The sequence below is a fragment of the Montipora capricornis genome, chromosome 10 (genome assembly GCF_036669925.1).
Source record: "Montipora capricornis isolate CH-2021 chromosome 10, ASM3666992v2, whole genome shotgun sequence".
NCBI lineage: Eukaryota > Metazoa > Cnidaria > Anthozoa > Scleractinia > Acroporidae > Montipora > Montipora capricornis.
In genome coordinates this window covers 61386373-61393872 of record NC_090892.1, presented here as the reverse complement: position 1 = coordinate 61393872, position 7500 = coordinate 61386373, and positions in this window count along the sequence as shown.

The window sequence follows — 7500 nt, the reverse complement described above, 5'->3', positions numbered from 1 at the left end:
GAAAGTGAAAACAAATCTTTGAAAAGTCAGGAAAAAGGATTTCATAATCGATTGATCAGAAACCAGTTTGTAGGCTCCGTGTAAGTGTTATTTTTAATTTGAATGATCAAATAAAACATTTGGTTTTTTTTAAATGTTGCTGAGTCTGTTTGTAGTGATAAATCCAAACTTTGTGATCAATTTGGCACAGTCTCCTTCAAGTTCTACAATTTGAGTAAGTAGCATATTTGGATGAAGGGGCGTTTCCTTTTCCATTTTATTAATTTGCAGCGCCACATAATCCTGAAATTCGAACTTCAGTCTTCTTCCCCTTCAGGTGTATGGTAATTGCAGACCGCAGACTGCAGACGTCCCACAAATAGCGCTGATAAGCGGTATTTAAGTGTGGGCACCCATTTCAAATAGTGCTGATAAACAGTATTTTAGTCTAGTCATAAGCACCCATTTTAGGACGGTTAGGTTAAGGTTATTCTGCAGTCCGCAGTCTGCAGTTTGCAAGTGTCAGACACTGCTCTCCTTCAATGTCTGGCTCATCCACTTCTTCAAATTGACCAAATTATTGACCATTTTCCTTCTCTTTATTTGATGTACCTGAGACTTGTCCACTCATTTGTGCCTTTTTTAATTCTTTTCTCCGAGAGATTCCAAAAACCACTTCATACGGCATTTTGGTTATGCTTTTTTACAAGTGGTTTGTCCAAGATAATAACACCATTGGTTTGGTGACAAGTTCTTTTCTTTGATTAAACTGCAATTGAAGGTTATATCTTTTGTTGTTCTATTTGCCCGTGCCACCATTATTTTTTCACGGTGCGAACGTTGTGTTTGCGGCGAAAGTTCGTCATCACTTTACTCGCAACTTACTTTCGTTTCTTTGTCAGATCATAGTTAAAGCTTCGACCGAAATCACACCATCCAGAATAGACGTTCTAGTAATACTTTGAGTAATAATTCTCAACATGAAGAGAACTAGTTACACTGTATGTTCCTAAGAACAGTTACAGGTTATTTTAGGAAAATCAATTAGATCTGTTTGCACATGAGAAAGAAATCGGTTTGTTTTGATGACTAGAAATGATGCCTTGTTCCTGGTGTATTTTGGATAGCGACGTAATAAACTTCGCGCAATATTTGACGATTTGTCCTTCAGAATCAAAAGCCCACCTCTTGCAAACAATTTTTGCTTTTGTTGCACTGGAGACTCAGAGCATTTTTACTCTTCTTCAGATAATTTAGTCACCCTTTAACTTCTTCATAAAGTTCCATCGGCGGCCGTATAACTGTGGATGAGCTGAAATTTTTTCATGTCTCATTTTACGTCATTTACGCATGTGCGAAATGGTGGTTGTCGTGAGGATTAGTTTTTGCAACCAACATTGGGATGGGAGCCGACTGCAACTGCTTTCTCAAACGCCTAGCCGATCGAGAAGCTCTCAGAAAAGAATGATGAACTTTGTCACATTGCTATTACTTGGATTAGAACATTGCTTTCTTTTGAGATTTTAAGATGGGCAGACACATGCGCAAGAGGTTCCAGGACACCCTTCCACAAAATGACTGCCGCTTAAACGCTATTAGTATTTTAGGATCTTTTTTAATATTTTTATTTCATTTTTAATTGAAATGAATCGTGTTTTTCTTTGTTTGTTTTTTTTTTTAATGATGATGATTATTATTGACCAAGTTGTATTAGACTTTTTTTTTCATGTTTTTGTGAGAATAAGTATATGTACTCGGCAAAAAGAGTTTGTATTGTTTTTACCGGTAACAATGATAATAATAATAATAATAATAATAATAATAATAATAATAATAATAATAATAATAATAATAATAATAAACAACTGGAAACAACTTATTGTTGCTAAAATACCTCGAAAGCCTCAGGAAGGAAATGGCAAAAGCATATACGAACATCCTTGAGAACCCAGGAGAAATACCGAAATGGGTAACAGATGGTCTCGCGATCCTCCTGCCAAATACAGAAGAAACAAAAACCCAAAGAACTACAGACCTATTATATGCGTGCCAACCATGTACAAGGTACTCACATCCATCCTAGCAGACAGAACATACACATTTTTAAGGGAGCATCAGCTCCTTCCATCTGAACAGAAAGGATGTAAGAGAGGAAGCAATGGCTGCAAAGACCATCTCCTGGTTAACAAAATGATACTTGAAGAATGTAGGACCAGGAAAAAGAACCTATCTACAGCCTGGATTGACCACAAGAAAGCCTTTGACAGTGAGCCACATTCCAGGATCATGAAGTGCACGGACATTTATAAGATCTGCCCTGTAGTCACACAGTTCATCACCGCAACAATGAAAACTTGGAAGTCCACTTTGGTCCTCAATCACGCCGGAGCATCGCTGACATCAAAACCTATTAATATTAAAAGTGGTATATTCCAAGGAGATTCCTTGTCACCACTCCTTTTTTGCATGGCTCTTGAACCTTTGCGCTCACCTCTGCAAGAAAGTGGTTACGGATATGAAATCCAGGGCCAAAAAATCAACTACCGTTTCTTCATGAATGATTTGAAAACCTACGCCAAAGATGACAACAAACAGGCTGGCTTGCTTACTGTTGTTAAGAAATTTCGCGATGACATCCGAATGGAATTTGGATCGGAAAATTGTGCAAAAGCATCATTTAAAAGAGGGAAACTTGCAGAAACACCAGACCTACAGCTTGACACCCACATTCATCAGAGAACTAGATCAGGAGGGGGCCTACAAGTACCTTGGAATAAATGAAAGTGACAGAATACAGCACTTCGAAGGAGAAAAGTGAGGAAAGAATACTACCGCAGATTAATTAAGACTAGTACTGAAAAGTGAGCTGAAAGCTGCCAACAGGTTTGAAGTCATCAATATCCTAGCTGTGCCCATCGTCACCTACATTTTCAATATTATAAACTGTAAAATGAGTGAGATTAAGAGGCTGGACACGAAAACACAGAAGCTACTACATCTACAGAATGCAACACCCCAAGGCAGACGTGAACAGAATGTACCTCGCCAGGAGAGTTAAGGGAAGAGGCCTGACCCAGTTAGAAACTGCGTACAAATCAACAACGATAGGGCGGGAAACATATCTGAGAAGCACCGATGGTGCTCTGCTCCAATTAGTACTTCAACATGAGACCAAAAAGAAGCTTTACTCCATCCAAAAAGAGGCAGAGAGATTAAGAAAAATAATTTGATCTACTAAACCTCGACAGGGCAGCAAATGAACGAGTTACTAAGTTTGCTAAGAGAGGCCATCAAATGAAAAACGTCCCTGGTACCTCAGGACCAAGGAATGGCCCCGGTTCTAGGAGAGTGTAAAACGTTTATTATAATAATAACAACAACAACAACAATAACGATAATAACGACAGTAATTATTATAGAAATAATAAAATTAAACCGATAGCCAAAGTTGACATTCCGGTTGATTGTGCTGACTTCAGAGGTATTAGCATCACATCCGGCAGTAATCGCAAGGGCGTTCGAGCGAATTGTCTACAAAGCTTTGGCAAAGCCATCTTGGAACAAGTCACCCATCTCAATTAGCGCCACGCGGTATCGATACGTTGGGAGCTGCGTCAATGCTCTACTGTAAGACGTAACACAATTTTCTCATAGCGTTGGACGACCACACGACTAATGCCGTGAGGCTTTTTTTCAATGGACTTTTCCAAAGGTTTGATAATGTTAGGGACAACTTATTGGTAGAGAAATTTAAAAGCGGCCCTCTAAATCCTTATGGTGTTAATACGCCATTTCCGAGTTCATTTATGTCTGCCTCCTCTTCAAAAGGAGTCTAACACGAGCTGTTGACGTTAGTTATGGCGCGAGCAAAGAGAATTTACGTTTTGATAATTATAGTTAACAAGTTGTTTTCCTTTTTCTCGTCGCGTTGTTTTCTAAAGGAAATAGAAAACACGTACTCCGTGTTTCTATCGAGTTATAGAAACACTCGCCTGCGTGTTCCTCGTGTTCTGCCAAACTTTCACTCGTGTTTCTATAACTCTATAGAAACACGGTACATGTTTTCTATATGTTAGATAATACTTTATTTAACGAGGGTAACACATTAATGTTAACACATTAATTGTATTTTGCGATGGGAGATTCCGTGATTGGAAAAAAGGTAACAAGCAGGGAAGCATCCAAGGAACGTAAGTGGCCCTTATCTTTCTAATCTTTTTTAAACGATTTGGAAATTACTGATGATGACACCGACCTGAAAAGGTATGCCGATGATTGTATTCTTCTAGTTACGGTTCGTAAAGATTCACTGCGGTACGATTTCAGAAACATTTTATAGAGCGGGTGGTTTTTATCGGCACTGCTGATCTTTGTAAAATCGATTCTAAAAAGCTTGCGGTCAGTTTTTTTCAGTATATTAATCAATTCTGATACATAGCGCCGCTTGTAACATCTCTTCAAGTTAAGAAACATTGAACCACAGTTAGGTCCGATATCGATTCACTGGAACCGTACACAGAAAGACCATAAGACACCAAAAGTAATTAAAATCTTTGGTAAGATGATAGATCTGAAAAGATGGTATATCTTTCTGTCTGTACCCTTCCTTCCTAATATATAGACATCCGTTTGCTTCATACAGTATAGTTTTGATGTGCATAGAAGAGACTCCAAGGATGGTCAGGGAGTCATGTTCGGAGAAATATTATACATTTCTGGGTACCTGTGATGATGTCCTTTCTTTCTAAGAATTAATTCCTTGCATAAATCTTAGGAGTACATGTTAGCGATGATCTCACATGGAACACTCACATAGCCTACCTGTTCAAGAAGGCAAACAAACGCCTATATGCGCTGCGCATTGTAAAGAAATCTGGCGTTGCTATCGATGACCTTGTTAAGATATTCTGCGCGCTGATCAGGTCCGTACTCGAGTATGCGTCCCCCGTGTGGGCTGCACTGCGGGAGTACCTTGACAACGTCATCGAGTCAGTACAAAGAAAAGCTCTGCGCATTATGCTCCCTGATTTGAGTGACGGTGGGGCCCTTCACCGAACCTCATTACAATTTCTCACGGAGCGTTGGGCGGAGGCATGCTGCAAATTTCTTTTGAGATCACAACATCAAGAACCAATGAAATCGGTCCTGTACAGAGATACCATTCAACAAGACTGCAATCTCCGTCCAGGACGTAGCCGGTCGTTGACCCCTAAACTAAACACGAAGAGATTTAGCGAGTTTGTAACAATCAAATTCAGTAATTGTATTATGTAGTATGATATGTAATGTGTAGCTTATGCGATATAACTACTGTTATCCAGGATTCCCTGCCATTGTAGTTGAATAACCATACTTACTTAGTATATAGAGCGAGTTTCAATCGAGTGTCGTAAAACCAAAACCAAAGTAATTACTTTGGCCAATCAAAAAGGAGGGAGGCAATCCAATAAACCAATTCAAACTCGAAGTAATTACACGTAGCCGACACAAAGCGCGGGAAAATGTGCACGCGCGAGCTACGATTGGTTATGATTGGTTGAAAAAGTAGCGCGAAAATTTTGAACCAATCACTGAGTGAAGTAATGCAAAACCAAAGCCAAACGCTAATTACTTTCGACACTCAATTGAAAACCGCCGCTCTATTACATTTCATCTGATTACGATAGGTCCAGTCCAGGAAGAGCCCCACAGCACGGTCTGTCGAGCTTACAACCTCTTGGTAACTGAGATCCCCGTGTATAAAATTGCATATAATTCATACTGAGCGTTTTGAAGGTTTGTGAATAGGTTAGCGTTTCGTTACAAGTTATCAGTTGATTGCAATTCTTCTTATAACTAAACTGTTGTTTTATGCGATTAACATGTGTTACTTTTGATATGTATTTTATCAACTGAATAAAGATTCATTATTATTATTATTACTTAATAATAATAATAATAATAATAATAATAATAATAACAATGATAATGCAATTAATAATGTAATAGCTGACAAAAATATAAAAATAAATTCATGAGCAAATTAATGGATACATTAAACAACAAATCAATGTGACTAAAATATTACATGTATTAAATTCAATAAGAAGGCAATGTTAAACTGAACAATCGACTTCCAGAACCTAATTAGCGTGAATATATTTCGCTTTGTTCTCAATTCACTGAAAAGCTTGCTACATAATTCTTTTTCGATATCTTCACACAAAATCAGCGAGAGAGAAAATTGATTATCTGAACTGATGAAAATGTCTCTAGGTTTACTGATACACCGTAAAGAATCGTGTTTGTTTGAGCAGTTCGCGAATATGGCCTGTGACACGTGCACTGTGATCGATATTGCCGAGACAATTTATTTTTTCAAAATATGTAATGACTCTTAACACAAGTATTTCAAAGTAACCCGGGCCTTGACTGAAAAAACTGCGTTCTTACCCCGTTTCGTTCAGCAGCCATGTCAGTACGCATTTTCAGTATCCACGACAGCAAGCATTTAGAGTTCTCAATACATTATCTATAAATACAAATCACTTTTAAAAATGGAGATGGCGTAAGCCGATGTCATAACTTAAAAAAGGGAAAGAACTAGTCACGCACAATTTAAAGTGAAGAGAATTTTTTCCATGCAGCAATCGTCCCGCATACAGTATTAATTTAACGACGACTCGAAGCTGGAATTCGATGCAAGCAAGCTAGGGGTGCTGATTTTCGTTAAGGATGGTTAGGGCAAAACAAGGAAGTAGCATGCAAAGGAGTTACAGCTGTAAACAAAGCGTACGCAAGTATTTTGCAATAACCCTGGATTCAAGACGTACGGTGCGAACGTATTTGCAAGCACAAGGCATCGCTGAAGGGCCACTAATCGAAGCTTTTAGGTTTGATTGATAGATGGACTTGTCGTCATTGTTTGGCAACTCTGCGATTTAAAATTCAAATTCAATTCTATATTTAGTCCATTTAGTTCAAACAAAAACCGAAACAGAGATAAAAACATAGCTTCTGTCGGAGAAATAGCTCAGAATAAACCAGTAATATATGAAATTGTCCGAAGAATATTGAGAGTAATGGGGAAACCGGAATCAATATCGAATCACTCCTGCGTATACCCGGGTTTAGCCAGTTTCGCAATCGTCTCATTGCGTTATTGCCAGGCTCCATTGAGCGCTTACTAAACAAAAAGCCATGATATTTTGGCCAAATGTCATGATTATATAGGTTACGTTGCGATTGATATTTTAATTTCCATTGTCTCCCGGGTTTATTTTTAGAATGCTGTGTAAATTCGTTGCTGTTGTTGTCATGTGCACATGTTAGCGTTCTCTCTTCGGATCAAGGATTCTATGTGTTTCACATTAAATTAAAGGCTCTATCCGGCAGATATCAACGAAACGTGAACTTTAAACCTTACTCATAGAGAGACAGAGACCACTATGCATCTCACGCCATGAAATTTCGGCGACGATATATCCTTTGTATTTTATGTCACACCCGTCGTTGCCTTAATGAGATTTGTGTCAAATAAAT